At 38.1% G+C, this 16,516-nt stretch overlaps 1 protein-coding gene across 9 annotated transcripts in view; it reads left to right on the top strand.

Annotated features, from left to right (window-relative positions):
* Positions 1 to 16,516, top strand: part of MAP3K13 (mitogen-activated protein kinase kinase kinase 13) — a 169,572-nt gene that overhangs the window by 29,390 nt on the left and 123,666 nt on the right. For 5 of the 9 annotated variants that reach the window (XM_073896026.1, XM_073896035.1, XM_073896024.1 and 2 more), the window contains one exon: positions 4,538 to 4,587. The exons of the other annotated variants lie outside the window; for them this stretch is intronic. The gene's annotated coding sequence lies outside the window, so the exon portion shown is untranslated. The remainder of the gene's footprint in view (positions 1 to 4,537; positions 4,588 to 16,516) is intronic. 9 annotated transcript variants of the gene reach the window in all.

The raw sequence follows: 16,516 nt of genomic DNA, 5'->3' as shown, positions 1-16,516 counted from the left end.
ACATGTGTACTAATTTTCCAGACTAAATTCCCAGTACAATGGCATGTAAAATAAATTTCCTATATGAAATTGGAATTGTTGTATCTCAGCTGTTGCAGTTCTATGTTGAGGTAAACAGTCCGGGAACTACACACATTGTTACCCAAACATCGACTTTATTGAGTGCAGCTATGAGAATGTTAAGGTTGCATTTAGTGTTGGAGAAATTGGTATTTTCTATTTATCTTTTGCCATATGTATTTAAAAAAAAATTCCTGGTGTAGGATAATTTTGTGACTTTGAATCTAGAAACAAAATTTGATGTCATTGATATATACAAGTTATAAATGCTGGCTGCTAGCCAGTAGCCTTTCAAATCGATCAAGGAGTGCTGAGGACACGGATTGTTTTCGTAGAAGTACACTGGGTTTCCCCTTGCCTCTACCTTCACCTCTGATCTCAGGGACAGTCAGTTTCTCTAGCCTGCCTCACATTCCTGCAGGACTGAGCGGGAGCCCAGATGATGGAATTGGGCCCCGACTGACATTTGGTGGGATAGGAGCCCAAGATATAGTGTCCTAAGTGGGTTCTAGGACCATAATGAAGTAAAACCTTCACTCACCCTTTAGCTTGCTGAATCTCAGTGACTCTCCGTTCCTGAGCTCATTAACTCCTCCCACTCAACAACCTCTCCTGGGCCAGGTTATTTATGGTTGTTGGTTTATGGGGCAAGAGTTGGGGGAGAAGGGTCTTAGGAAAGGAGCCAACATGGCAGGTGACACTGTTACCAGGGAAGCAGCTATTTCCTAACGCAATTAGAAATATTTCACTCTTTTAACCCCTGGAAGGCCGTACGGGTGTACTGGCTGACTCTTAAATCAAGACCCTTTTGGATATTTTTAAATTTGTTTTCCTATTTTTTAAAATGTATTTTTTATTTAAATTCAATTAATTAACATATAGTGTATTATTAGTTTCAGAGGTAAAATTCATTGTCATCAGTTGTATATAACACCCAGGGCTCATTACATCACATACCCACCTTAATGCCCATCACCCAGTTACCCTATCCGCGGCCCCCTCCAGCAACCCTCAGTTTGTTTCCAATGGTTAAGAGTTTCTTATGGTGGAGCACCTGGGTGGCTTAGTCGTTAGACGTCTGCCTTTGGCTCAGGTCGTGATCCCAGGGTCCTGGGATCGAGCCCTGAGTCGGGCTCCCTGCTCAGCGGGAGGCCTGCTTCTCCCTCTCCCACTCCCCCTGCTTGTGTTCCCTCTCTCACTGTGTCTCTCTCTCTCTCTCTGTCAAATAAATAAATAAAATCTTAAAAAAAAAAAAAGTTTCTTACGGTATGTTTTTCCATTTCTAATTGTCACATTATATAGTTAGGATTCTTTCCAAGCCTGAGGTCTGGGTGAAAGCCCTTTGGGCACTAGGAAGGGACACAAGGCCACAGATGAAACCTCGGTTCATTGCTTCCAGATTGAAGGGACTTGGGACCTCAAACAAACCCTGAGCCACAGGTGGTGCTGTCCTCACCCCCAGGTGTCTGCTGAGTCATGCCCCCCTCCTGTCATGGGAGTGGGGTTGGGAAGGCTGCTCCTTCTCCTTCCTTTCCTTTTTTTTTTTTAAGTCCAGTGTAGTTGACATAGTGTTATATTAGTTCCAGGTGTACAATATAGTTGATTCAGCAATTCCATACAGTACTCAGTGCTCATCATAAGTGTACTCTTAATTCCCTTCACCTATTTCACCCATCCGCCACCCACCTCCTCTCTAGTAACCATTTGTTTGTTCACTATAGTTAAGAGTCTGTTTTTTAGTTTGTCTACTTTTTCTTTGTTCATTTGTTTCTTAAATCCCACATATGAGTGAAATCATATGGTATTTCTTTTTCTCTGACTGGCTTATTTTGCTTTATTGTACTCTCTAGATCCATCCATGTTATTGTAAATGGTAAGATTTCATTCTTTTTTATGGCTGAATAATTAGATAGATAGATAAAAAAACATAGGGATGTGTCTATCCCTTCAAATTAGTGTTTTTATATTCTTTGGGTAAATACCCAGGAGTGCAATTATTGGATCATATGATAGTTCTATTTTTAATTTTTTGAGGAACCTCTGTACTGTCTTACACGGTGTCTGTACCAGTTTGTATTCTCATCCACACTGCACAGGGGTTCCTTTTTCTCTACATCCTCACCAACACTTGTTTCTTGAGTTTTTGATTTTAGCCATTCTAACAGGTGATACCTCATTATGGTTTTGATTTGCATTTCCTTGATGATAAGTGATGTTCAGTGTGTTTTCATGTGTCTGTTGGCCATCTGTATGTTTTCTTTGGAGAAATATCTGTTCATGTCTTCTGCCCATTTTTTAATTCTTTGGTTTTTTGGTGTTGAGTTGTGTAAATTTTTCATATATTTTGGATACTAACCCTTTATTGGAAATGTCACTTACAAATATCTTTTCCCATTCAGTAGGTTGTCTTTTAGTTTTGTTGATTGTTTCCTTTGTTGTACAGAAGATTTTTATTTTGATGTAGTCCCAATAGTTTATTTTTGCTTTTGTTACCCTTGCCTCAGGAGACATATCTAGAAAGATGTTGTTATGGCTGATGTCAGAGAAATTACTGCATGAGCTCTCTTCTGGGATTTTTATGGTTTCAAGTCTCATATTTAGGTCTTTGATCCATTTTGAGTTTATTTTTGTGTATAGTATAAGAGAATGGTCCAGTTTCATTCTTTTGTATGTAGCTCTCCCATTTTCCCAACACCATTTGTTGAAGACACTGGCTTTTTCCCGTTGGATAGTCTTTCCTGCTTTGTTGAAGATTAATTGGCCATATAATCATGGGTTTATTTCTGGGTTCTTTATTCTGTTCTATTGAACTATAGGTCTATTTTTGTGCCAGTACCATACTGTTTTGATTACTACAGCTTTGTAATATAACTTGAAGTCTGGAATTGTGATATCTCCAGTTTTGTTTCTTCTTGAAGATTGCTTTGGCTGTTGGGGGTCTTTTGTGGTTCCATACAAATTTTAGGATTGTTTGTTCTAGTTTTGTGAAAATTGCTATTGGTAGGGATTGCATTAAATCTGTAGATTGCTTTGGGTAGTAGAGACATTTTAACAATAACTGTTCTTCCAATCCATGAGTATGAAATGTCTTTCCATTTCTTTCATCAATGTTTTACAGTTTTCAGAGTATAGGTCTTTCACCTCTTTGGTTAAGTTTATTCTTAGGTATTTTATTATTTTTGGTGCAATTGTAAATGGGACTGTTTTCTCAATTTCTCCTTCTGCAGCTTCATTATTAGTGTATAGAAATGCAGCAGATTTCTGTACATTGATTTTGTATTTATCCTGTGACCTTAGTGAATTCATTTCTCAGTTCTAGTAATTTGGTGGAGTCTTTCAGGTTTCCTACATATAGTGTCATGTTATCTGCAAATAGTGAAAGTTTTACTTCTTCCTTACCAATTTGGATGCCTTTTATTCCTTTTTCTTGTCTGATTGCTGTGGCTAGGACTTCCAGTACTATGTTGAATAAAAGTGGTAAGAGTGAACATCCATGTCTTGTTCCTGACCTTAGGGGAAAGCTCTCAGTTTTTCCCCATTAAGGATGATGTTAGCTATGGGTTTTTCATATAAGCCTTTAATATATTGAGGTATGTTCCCTCTAAACCTACTTTATTGAAGGTTTTTTTCGTGAGTGGGTGTTGTAGTTTGTCAAACGCTTCTTCTGCATCTATTCAAATGATCATATGGTTTTTATCCTTTCTCTTGATGTGATGTATCATGTTGATGGATTCATGAATATTAAACCATCCTTGCATCTGGGGGAAAAAATCCCATTTGATCATGGTGAATGATTTTCTTTTTAATGTATTGTTGGATTCAGGTTGCTAATATTTTGTTGATGATTTTTGCATCTATGTTCATCACAGATATGAGCCTGTAGTTCTCTTTTTTGGTGATATCTTTATTATCTGGTTTTGTATCAGGGTAATGCTGGCCTCGTAGAATGAATTTGGAAGCTTTCCTTCCTCTTGTATGTTTTGGAAGAGTTTGAGAAGAATAGGTATTAGCTCTTCTTTAAGTGTTTGGTAGAATTCAACTGTGTAGCCATCTGGTCCTGGACTGTTGTCTATTGGGTGTTTTTTGCTTATTGATTCAATTTCATTGATGATAATCAGTCTCTCCAAATTTTCTATTTCCAGAATTCTGCTTCAGTTTTGGTAGATTATACATTTCTAGAAATTCATCTATTTCTTCTAGGTTGTCCAATTTATTGTCATAAATTTTTTTATAATATTCTCTTACAATTGTTTGTATTTCTGTGATATCTGTTGTTGTTTCCCCTCTTTCATTTCTGATTTTAAGTCTTCTCTCTCTCTCTCAGTCTGGCTAGAGGTTTATCAATTTTATTGATCTTTTCAAAGAAACAGCTCCTGGTTTTATTGATCTGTTATTTTTTTAGTTTCTCATTTATTTCTGGTCTAATCTTTATTATTTCCTTCCTGCTGATTTTGGATTTTGTTTGTTCTTTTTCTAGGTCCTCTAGATGTAAGGTTCAGTTGTTTGAGATTTTTCTTGCTTCTTGAGGTAGGCCTATATTACTATAAACTACCCTCTTTTGTTGCATCCCAAAGGTTTTGGACTGTTGTGTTTTCATTTTCATTTGTCTCCATGTAATTTTTTATTCTTTGATTTCTTTGTGACCCATTCATTGTTTAGTAGCATGTTATTTAATCTCCATGTACTTGTGGTCTTTCCAGATTTTTTTCTTGTGGTTGATTTCTAGTTTTATAGCATTATCATCAGAAAAATGCATGGTATGACTTCAATCTTTTTCAATTTATTGAGACTTGTTTTGTGGCCTAATGTGTGATCTATTCTAGAGAATGTTCCATGTGCACTTGAAAAAAATGTGTATTCTGCTGTTTTGGGATGGAATATTCTGAATATATTTGTTAAATCCATCTGGTCCAGTGGGTCATTCAAAGCCTATTTTCTTGTTGATTTCTGTTTGGATGATCTGTCTATTGATGTAAGTGGGGTGTTAGAGTCCCCTACTGTTATTGTATTGCTATTGATTAGTTCCTTTATGTTTGTTATTAACTGTTTTATGTATTTGGGTGCTCCCATATTGGGTACATAAATACTTACAATTGTTATATCTTCTTGTTGGATTGTCTCCTTTATGATTACATAGTGTCTTTCTTTATCTCTTGTTGCAGTCTTTTTTTAGTCTATTTTGTTTGCTTTAAGTATTGCTACCCTGACTTTCTTTTCACATCCATTTGTATGATGATAAATGTTTCTCCATCCCCTTACTTTCAATTTGCATGTGTCTGTAAGTCTGAAATGAGTCTCTTGTAGGCAGCATATAGATGGGTCTTGTTTTTTAATCCATTCTGTCACCCTGTGTCTTTTGATAGGAGCATTTAGTCCATTTATATTGAAAGTAATTATTTATAGGTATGTATTTATTTTGATTTTGTCACTTTTTTATGGTTGTTTTTGTACTTCTCTGTTCCTTTTCTTGCTCTCTTCTCTCATGATAAGTTGGCTTTCTTTAGTGATATACTTGGATTTCCTGCTCTTTATTTTTTGCATATCTATTACTGATTTGTGGTTACCATTACATGTGTATATAACATCATCTTCATATAACAGTCCATATTAAGTTGATGGATACTTAAGTTTGAGCCCATTCTTCGCTCCTCTCCCTCCCACATTTTAGGTATCTAGTGTCATACTTTACATCCTTTTTTTTTTTTTTCTGTGAGTCCCTTGACTGATTTTTACAAATATAGTTATTTTTACTGCTTTTGTGCTTCCTACTCTTCTTACTTTTACTTATGGTCTTTCCTTTCCACTCAGATTCCCCTTTAACATTTCTTCTAGGGCTGGTTTGGTGTCATGAGTTCTTTTAACTTTTGTTTGTCTGAGAAACTCTATTTCTCCTTCTATTCTGAATGATAGTCTTGCTGGATAGAGTATTCCTGGCTGCAGATTTCTTCCTTTCAGCACATTGAATATATCATGCCACTCTCTTCTGGCCTGCAGTGTTTCTGCTAATAGCCTTACAAGTTTCCCCCTTTTTATGTAACTGTCTTCTTTTCTCTTGCTGCTTTTAAAATTCTTTCTTTATCACTACTTTTTGCCACTTTAATTACTATGTGTCTTGGTGTGGACCTCTTTGGGTTGATTTTGTTGGGGATCTCTGTGCCTTCTGGATCTGAATTTGTTTCCTTCCATAGATTTGGCAAGTTTTCAGCTATTATTTCTTCAAATAAATTTTCTGCCCCCTTTTCTTTCTCTTCTTCTTCCAGTATCCCTATAATACGAATGTTATTATGCTTGATGGAGTTGCTGACTTCCCTAAATCTACTCTCATTTTGCATTATTTTTTCTCTCATCTGTTCAGCTTTTCCATTACTCTTTCCTGCAGATCGCTGATTCATTCTTCTTCTTCCTCTAGTCTGCTGTTTATTCCATCTAGTGTATTTTTAATTTCATTTATTGTATTCTTCATCTCTCATTGTTTTTTTTTTTTAATCTCTTTGTTAATGGTCTCACTGATGCCTCCACTTTTTTCCCTCAAGTCTAGTGAGTGTCTTTATGACCATTACTTTAAATTCTTTACCGGGCATAATACTTACTCTGCTTCATTTAGTTCTCTTGCTGTGACTTTGTCCTGTTCTTTCATTTGGGACATATTCCTCTGTCTTCTCATTTTTGTCTAACTCTCTGTGTCTGTTTCTGTGTTTTAGGAAAGTCAGCTATGTCTCCTGCTCTTGAAAGTAGTGGCTTTTTTTTTTTTTAAAGATTTTATTTATTTATTCATGAGAGACACAGAGAGAGAGTGAGAGAGAGGCAGAGGGAGAAGCAGGCTCCCAAGGAGCAGGGAGCCTGATGCGGGACTCAATCCCAGGACTCTGGGATCATGACCTGAGCCGAAGGCAGACGCTTAACCATCTGAGCCACCCAGGTGCCCGAAAGTAGTGGCTTTATGAAGAAGAGGTCCTGTATGCCCTGCAGTAAAATATCCCCTGTTCACCAGAACCTGATGCTTCATGGGTGTCTCCTATGTGTGTGGCATGCTCCCTGCTATTGTGGCTGAGCCACTTTTCCCTTCAGTCCAGTCATCTTCAATGGTTCTCTGACAGTTGTGGGCAGGGTTTGATCCCTATGTTGTTAGTGGGCCAATCTGGGGCTGTCTTGGGCTTGAGGTTAGTTAGATCAGGCATTTGCCAGAGATGCAGTAGCACCAACTGCAGGGCACTTTCCCTGTGTTGTCCCCTGAGAAGCTTTCGTTTTGGAGGGGGCCTATAGTCAGACCAGCTATCTGCCCTAGCCCACTTGTGGGGCCACAGTCTGACTCATTTGTGTGGTTATCTTTCCCTCTCCCCAGGGCAGAAGTGTCTGGAATGATGCTGGCCCCTGTCAGGGCTGCTTGCACACTGCCAAACTTGTGGCCCTGGTTTGAGTGGGCTCTAGCCAAAAGCCTATCGTAGCAGGCAGATCCACAACATGCTCCAGGGCAGGGCTGCAGTGCCCACAAGGTTTGGACACAGGGAAGAAGGGACGTGCCTCTACTGCTGGGACAGGGCTGGCTGGGCTGATCCATAAAACACTCAGGTGTGGGGCATGCAATTTTAACACAGTGTGTGCAGGGCCTCTGTGAAAGGGGTACCTATTTCTCCTGTTGCCAGGACTGAGGCCCTAGAAAGCGCATGGGTCAGGAGACATGGTGTTTGCAAGGCTTTGCTTGGGTTTTCTTGGGGAGGGGACCTGCAGTCCTGGACAGAGGCAAGCTTGACTGAAGGGGGGGATGGGTCTTGCTGTAAGCAAGTTGGGGGGGCGGTGTGGGTGAGGGAAATGGCACCTGCCAGCTCTTTTGTTCCTGCAGGGCAGATTTCAGACTTCCCTGAAGTCCCTAATTCTCCAGGACAGTCTCTAAGATGAGTAAATAACTCTCCCTGTCATATGCCCTAGGCATTTTTCAAAGTGCTGCTTCTATGTTGTATCTCCCGGGGCTGTTTGTTGTGCCGTCTCTCTAAGGGCAGGGGCTCAGTTTCCTATCACTTTCCAGGCTTGCCCAGAACGAAGATTTTTAAAATTCCAGGCTTTAAGTCCTGCTGGTTGTGAGTACTCACAAAATTCGGCCCCTCTAGTTTTCAAAGCCAAATTTATGAGGATTCATCTTCCCCATGCAGGCTTCCCAGTGTCATAGTCTATTTTGCTCCCTTCTCTGAGTTCGCAAGTCCCTCCCTCCGACAGACGGTCCTGCTGATCCCTTTAGCTTCCCACGTCCTCTCCACCCTTCTTACCATCTTTGATGTGGCCTCTTCTTTACATTTAGCTGTGGAGTTTATTTGGCCAGTCTTTGGGTCATTTCCTGGGTTATTTATACTGATGTGAGTATTATCTAGTTCTATCTGTGGGACAAGGTGAGCTTAGGGTCCTCCTACTCCACCTTCTTCCCAGGCTTCTGGGCCCCTTTCAGATATTTTTAAAAACCTTTAATAGCTGCCTCTAACACCCAAATCCTTGCTCCTGCCCTGCAAAGCCCACATGATCTGCCTTCTGACCATCTGTTTAACATCATTGTCTACCATTGTTCTCCTCACACAGATTGCTCCAGCTATATAAGTGTTTCTATTGCTTCTGGAATACATCAAACTTTCTTGTGCCTCAGGGTCTTTGCTGCCTGGAAAGCTCTTCCCCTGTATTGTTTCTTCCTTCTCTTCATTCAGATCTCTACTCAAATGCCTCCTCTTCAGAGGCATCACTACCCCACTTCCACCACATCACTCTTCCTTTATCTTGAATGACTTTTAACAGTATTGCACGATTTAATTCACTTTATGAAAAAATATATATTTAGGGGTGCCTGGGTGGTTCAGTCGGTTAAACTGCTACCTTCGGCTCAGGTAATGGTCCAAGGGGTCCTAGGATCGAGCCCCATGTTGGGCTCTCTGCTCAGCAGTCGCCTGCTTCTCCCTCTCCCTCTGCTCTCTCTCTCTCTGTCAAATAAATAAATAAAATCTTTAAATATATATATATAAAACACATATATACACACACACAAACACATGATATATATAGTCCAATATATATACTATTTATATTCAGAATTATTTGTATATGTGTGTATATTTTTCATAAAAATCAACATATATATTCTTTCTCACTAGAATAAAGGTCTGTGAGGGGGCAAGAACTTTGTCTTGTTCAGTGCTATATTGCCAGTGTCCAAAATCGTACCTAGTTGACATATAGTAGACACTTGGTAAATATTCATTTTATTAATATATTAATGTCAGTTGGTGCCATTAAAATTTATTTTTAAGAATGGGAGGTTTTTATTTTCTGAGTAGGTGATATAGTCACATGATTCCAAAACCAAAATATATAGAAAAGTGCATTTTTTTTTTAAAAAAGGGTTTATTTATTTATTTGAGAGAAAGAAGGAGAGAGAGAGAGAGAAAGAACAAGCACACAAACGGGAGGGCAGGGGCAGAGGGAGAGAGAGGCTTAAGTGACTCCGCATTGAACACAGAGCCTGTTGTGGGACTCGACCTCACGATCCTGAGATCATAATCTGAGCCAAAACCAAGAGTTGAGTGCTTAACCAACTGTGTCACCCGGGTGCCCCATAGAAAAGTGTGCATTGAAACATCTTCCTACCCCAGCCGGTCCCCAATCCGTTCAGTTCCCATTCAAGGCCCCAAACTACTGTTGTTATTTTTCCATGTGTCCTTCCAGAGTTTCTTGATGTGTATGCAAGGAAACATAAATGTATACACAGATTCTTACTTTTCTCTTTTTACTAATACTGTTATACATTACTGTTCTTAATTTTTTAATTTGTAATATATGTTGAATCTCTTTTCATATAAGTATGTGGAGAGTGTCCTCATTTTTAAAGAGCTGCATAGTATTCCATTGTATGGACATACTGTAATTTATTTAACCAGTCACCTAGTGATGGGCATTTTGGTTGTTTTCAGTATCTTCCTGTTGTAAACAGTGCTGGAGTTCACAACCTGTGCATATATCATTTTATACATGCATACAGTATATCTCTGATTAAATTCAGAGAGATAATGGTGCCATAAATATTGCTTAGTTACTTCCGTAGGGATTATACCAATTTGTACTACCCCAGCAATCAATAAAAGTACTGTTTCCCATATCTTTGCCAACTGAGTTATCAGACTTTTGGATTTTTGCCAGTCTGATAGGTTAAAAATGTTTTCAGCATAGTTTTTTTTTTTTAGAATTCATAATAAAATTTGTGTTAAAGTTTTTAAAAATAATTTTTAAATTTTGAATTGTGATAAACATATAAAATTCACCATCTTAACCATTTTTAAGTGTCCAGTTCAACAGTATTAAGTATATTAACGTTGTGAAACAGATCTCCAGAACTTGTTCACCTTCCAATCTGAAACTCTATACCCACTAAATAACAACTCCCCATTTCTTCCTCCCTCTAGACCCTGGCAACCACCATTCTTCCTGTTTTTGTGAGTTTGACTGCTTTAGATACCTCATGTAAGTGGAATCACACAGTGTTTGTCTTTTTGTGACTGGCTTCTTTCACTTAGTGTAAAGTCCTCAAGTTTCACCTTGGTTGTAGCAAATGACAGTATTTCCTTCACTTTTAAGGCTGAATAATATTCCATTAATTACCTCACTTTGTTTATCCATTCATCCATTGATGGACATTTGGATTGTTTCACCTCTTGGCTCTTGTGAATAATGCTGCTACGACTATGGGTGTGCAGATAACATTTTGACTCAGGGTCCTGTGTTCAAGCCCCACATTGGGCATGGAGCCTATTGTAAAATAAATAAATAAATAATAAATAAATAAATAAATAAAGTAAATCTTAAAAAAAACAAAACATGATCATGGATTATAAAACTCAAAATTGTTAAGATGCCAGTTCTCCCTAAGTAAATGTATAGATCTAGTGCAGTACCTATCAAAATTCCAGCAGGTGTTTTTGAAGAAATTGTCAAGCCGATTCTAAAATGTATCTGATAATGCAATGAACATTGCATAGCTAAAACAATCCTGAAAAGGAACAAGTTGGATGATTTATAGTATGTGATTTTAAGATTTAACTGTAAAGCTATTAACTATTATCAACAATGAACTGTTGCCCTAAGAATAGATGAATTATCAGTGGAGCAGAATAGCACATCCAGAAATAGACCCACATACGTAAGGTCAATTGATTTTTATCAAGGTGGCAAGTTAATTCAATGGGAAAGGGAGTCCTTTTTTATTTTTATTTTACTTTTTTTTAAGATTTTATTTATTTGACAGAGAGAGACACAAGTGAGAGAGGGAACACAAGCAGGGGAGTAGGAGAGGGAGAAGCAGGCTTCCCGCTGAGCAGGGAGCCCGATGCGGGGCTCGATCCCAGGACCCTGGGATCATGACCTGAGCCAAAGGCAGACGCTTAATGACTGAGCCACCCAGGTGCCCCAGGGAGTCTTTTTTTTGAAGATTTATTTGAGAGAGAGAAGGAAGATGGGGGGTGGGAGGACCACTGAGGGAGAGGGTGAGAGAGAGTCTCAACCCGACTCCCCGCTGAGCTGGGAGCCCCAACGCGGGGTTCGATCTCTCGACCCTGAGATCATGACCTGAGCTGAAATCAAGAGTTGGACATTCAACGGACTGAGCCACCCAGGCACCCCAGAAACAGTCTTTTTAAACATGTTGCTGGATCAAATGGATTTTCTTATGGGAAAGTACGAAAAGAATTGTCACATCTTTATCTCTCCATACAAAAACTAAATAGACATTGATCATAGATCTAAACATAACAATCAGAACCAGAATGGTAGAAGAAAAAAAACAATGGAAAATATCTTTGCAGTCTTGGGTATGCAAAGATTTCTTGAACAGGACATTAAAAGCACTAAACATAACAGTAAATAAAATTAAATGAGTTTATATATTTACTGCAAGACTTCTCAGAACCTTTAATATGTTAATGTTTCTAGTAAGAGGGTCATGCAGCATTTCCCTAAGTTTTTGTCACAGAATCCTTTTTTTCATTTGGAGCATTCAACTAAACTGCAGGAGTCAGTATGCCAAAGAATATACTTGGAGAAGTTGTTGCTTTGGTTCTCTCCTAAAAGCATACTATTTTTGAGAGCTGTAATAAATTAAAGATCAGTTTCTCCCTCTTTATTTTTTTAAAGATTTTTTTATTTATTTGGCAGAGAGAGCAAGAGAGCACAAGCAGGAGGAGCAGTAGAAGGAAAGAGAGAAGCAGGCTCCGCGCCGAGCAGGGAGCCTGGTGCGGGGCTTGATCCCAGGACCCTGAGTTCATGACCTGAGCTGAAGGCAGACACTTAACCATCTGAGCCACCCAGGTGCCCCAGTTTCCCCCTCTTTAGTATGAATTAATGTAATTGCATCTATTTTAACAACCAGAATAAAGAAAACCCTCTGCCAAAAGAACTGTGACCACACTTTACTCCAAATTGATTGGTCAGCCAGCCAACTGTTAGAATTACTACTACTGGTAGGATTCTATGTCAGTGTCACATTAGATTGGAATTTACCATAGTAAAAGGAATAAAGAGTGATTGAAGGTGCAAAGCATTTTGCATTTTCTCTGCACTGGTTCCATGTACTTGTTTGGTCTGCTCTGCCCTGCTTCCTTACCGTTTGTCAGACTCCAGCTTGTTAACCTTCATTCAGATACTCAACTCCTCCCAGTTCCTGATTGTTTCAAAGTCTTTTTTTCTGTGGCGTTTCTGGTCTCTGACTCATACTTCACTGTCCTAATCAGATTCCTTTACCTGCTGTTGCTTCCCATGAACTGATTTTCGTGGAATATGGGCTTTCACATAAGAAGTAGGAGAAGAATCAGAAGAGACGATAGAACGAAAACAAAGCCAAACTTCACCTCAACCAAAATTTGGCCCAAGACTTTCCCTGTTAGAAAAGAGATCTCAAGAAGTCAAAATAGTATGTAATGGCAGTAGAAATGTATAAAGAACAGAAAGTTTAAGGAAGTGTCCCTATAATATCTCTGGATTATGTTTTTAAAAATGAACTACTGTAATAGATAGTAGTTTGTCCTGAATGTGGAAAGCTAATAATAACCAGATATAGAAATGTCATCTGTGTCATCTGAATAGTGTTTACCAGAAAGACTAGACTAGAAGTTAAATAGCTTTAGTTTTAGATCTGCCACTAATTTGCTTTTTGGCAAGTAAATATATTCTTTTGAAGAGAAAATATGCTCTCCCCCTCATTGCAAATATGTATTTATATACATAATTTTTGTGTGTCTCTATATGTACACACACACCTATATACATAACAGGCTCTGTCACAGATATTTTTTCATGTGCTGTCTCGTTTAATCATCTCTGTCCATGTGGAGACTTCCTCATCTGGAAAATGAGATGATAATATCGCAATCTGCCTTCTTCACAGGACAACAAATGGAATGGTAACCAGATGATAAAATAGATTCCTTTGAGCATTATTCTGGAATTTAAGGAATAAATCTTGAATGTCATATTGTGTGACATATACCAGTGTTTCCATAGCAAAATGGTGTGATGGATCCTGGTAAAATCCATTTAAAAATGTATTTGCAATACAAACTTAGCAGAAATGATTTACACAGGATGTTTTATAGACATCAGAGACAATTACGGAACACCTGGAAAGTATGGAACGACCTTTTTTGTGCTTCTCAGTAAATGCAACATAAAGTAAACACAGCCCTCATAGTACTTTATGACACACTTCATCAAAGAAAAACAGGCAAGAGAGATACCTGGGCAAATAGATAGAGGCAGAATAACAGTGTGGATGACAATAAAAAGAATTTTACATTAGATATTGAAAACCATTTTTTAGTCTGTATTAAGATAGGATAAACAGAAGGATGAGAAGTACCACAGAAGGCACCTGGGGCAGCGGGGGTCAATTGGACAGATGCTTATTTAACTCTACTGCTTATTGACCTGGACCCGGGAGCTGAAAGAAACGATCTCTTTTCTAGCAGCCTGAGCCTTTATTATAATCAGAATGGAAGGTTTCAGAGCTACTGAAGGCTGTCTTTCAATTGTCCTTATAGCTTTCACAATTTAATAAGATAATGGGGGTGGGAAGGACAATGGCTGCCAAATGTCTAGGAAACTACAAGCTTTTCTCACTAAAGTTTGCTTAGAACAGGGGGATCATACACTAGCAAACAAGTTCATCAAAGGGAGACCATAAAAAGTTACTAATTAAAAATTGAGGGGTACCGGGTTGGCTCAGTCGGTGGAGCATTTGACTCTTGATCTTAGGGTTGTGAGTTTGAGCCCCATGTTGGGTGTAGAGATTACTTAAAAATAAAATCTTAAATTGAAAAAGGCTGCCTATATAATCTATTATCCTGAAAATAATTAGATAATAAGGTTCATAGGAAGAGACATGAAAAACATGAAAATGGCTTATATGGCTGCTTTGAGAAAGCAAGATGCACATTAGTAGCAATAAATAGCAAAATGGAAATCACCGACCTATAGGTAGATGTTAATAGTGCTGGTTCACTGACTAAATAAAAAGACAGAAAACATGAAAATTTTACAACCCAGTACAGAAATTACCTTCACTCAATGGCATGACCTTTACGTCCATCAAAGGAATTTTTTAATTTTTGCATTTATTTCTAGCATTTCCTTTTGATTCTTTTTTAATACTTTGATGCTGTACTTTTCTACTAGATCCTTTAACAGAAGCAGTTATTGTGGTCACAGTTACAAGAGTCCATACATAAGTTAAAACTTGTAGAACTGTACACTATAAAAGTCAATTTTGCTGTGTGTTAATTTACAAAAAAAGGCTATGCCCTGTTCAAAGCAAAAATAATGTACAGTAGGATTAAGAGCATATAAAGAAGTAAAATATATAACAACAAGAGTACAAAGGGTGGGAATGAAGTATTATGATATGAGGTAGACTGTAATATGTTAACATTATATAATGTCATCTCTAAAACTGGTTCTCAAAGTGTGGTCGGCAGACCAGCAGCATCACCATCACCTGGGAACTTGTTAGAGATGAAATTCTCTTGGCTCCACCATAGACCTGAGTTACAAACTCTGGGGGTGTAGCACAACCTGTGATTCTGATACATGCTAAAATTTAAGAACCAGTGCTTTAGAGCAAGTGGTTGGGAAATTTTTTTTGTAAAGGACCAGATAATAAATATTTTAGGCTTTGTGGGCCATATGGTCTCTGTAGCAACTAACTCTGCCTTTGTAGCACAAAAGCAGGCACATAGACAGTATCTAAATCAATTAGCAGGGATTTATTCTAATAAAGTGTTACTTATACAAGCAGGCCTGCTGGATTTGGCCCAAGTACCGTAGTTTGTTGACTTCTTTAGAGTAGCCACTAACACATACAGGTACATGCACACATACACATACAGAGATACAACTACAATGCCAAAAAAGAAGTAAAATGAAATATTTAAAGTACAGATCATCCTAACTTTGCAATGTGGGACCATAAAAATGATCATGCAAGCTGAAATCATGCAAAGTGCTTTTAATATCAATGGGAAGAAATATGGTTGTTCTGTGACCCTGAAAAAAATTTTTTGTCAAAACTTTTGGCGGGGGAAGGGGAAGAGGATATTTTATTTATTGGGAAGGGCCATTAGGGAACTTTCTAGAGTCCTAGAAATGTTCTAAATCTTGATTTGGTTGGTAGTTACATGGATGTATAGAATTGTCAGCATTCATTAGATTGAACACTTGAAATCTGTGCATTTCATGTATGTAAATTATATCAACAAAAAACTTTTAAGTACAAGTTAAGGGTCTGGAATAAAATCTGCATTTTACATGAGGTAGCATCCTTATTGCAGACAGACTAAGATAAATTACAAGGAATAAGTGAATTCTTTAGGAAGAAAGATGGGGCAAACAGTGCAGGCACAGGAACCATTCGCAACACTTGGGAAGAGGTATGGGAATGCGTGATGTTTGGGAAACATCACTCTATGTGATGGACAGCCATCAGAAGATTTTCATGAGAGAATTGAAATAATCAGACTGTGTTTAGGAAAGATCACTACTCAATGAACTGAAGGGGAAAGAGAGAAGAAGTAGGGAGATAAGGAGGCCATTACAGTCCAGGTGAGACATGAAAACTACCTCAGGCAAAGGCTGCGAGAATTATTAAGAATTAATAAACTTGAATGATATTTAAAATCAGTTGGGTTTAGTGATTGACTAGATTTATTAAAATATTAGCAAACATTTGTGAGCCAGGCATTGTGCTTTGGGCTGCCAGGCCTTGTCTTGTTTAACCTTTACAATAACAATATAGGAAGGTATTACAATTACTACTATCATCGCTATCCTCATCTCCATTTGACAGATAATCTCACACAATTCGCCCAAGTGACATAGCTTGAAAGTGACCCAGCCATGGTTTATAATATACACTTTCTCAGTAATGAAAATTCTGAATATAATT

This window comes from Callorhinus ursinus, unplaced genomic scaffold, assembly GCF_003265705.2.
Source record: "Callorhinus ursinus isolate GAN/ISIS: 27379988/994484 unplaced genomic scaffold, GSC_fseal_2.0 scaffold1, whole genome shotgun sequence".
In the NCBI taxonomy this organism is placed as follows: Eukaryota; Metazoa; Chordata; class Mammalia; order Carnivora; family Otariidae; genus Callorhinus; species Callorhinus ursinus.
Note: the sequence above shows the minus strand (reverse complement) of the source record. Positions and strands in the feature narration are given on the sequence as shown.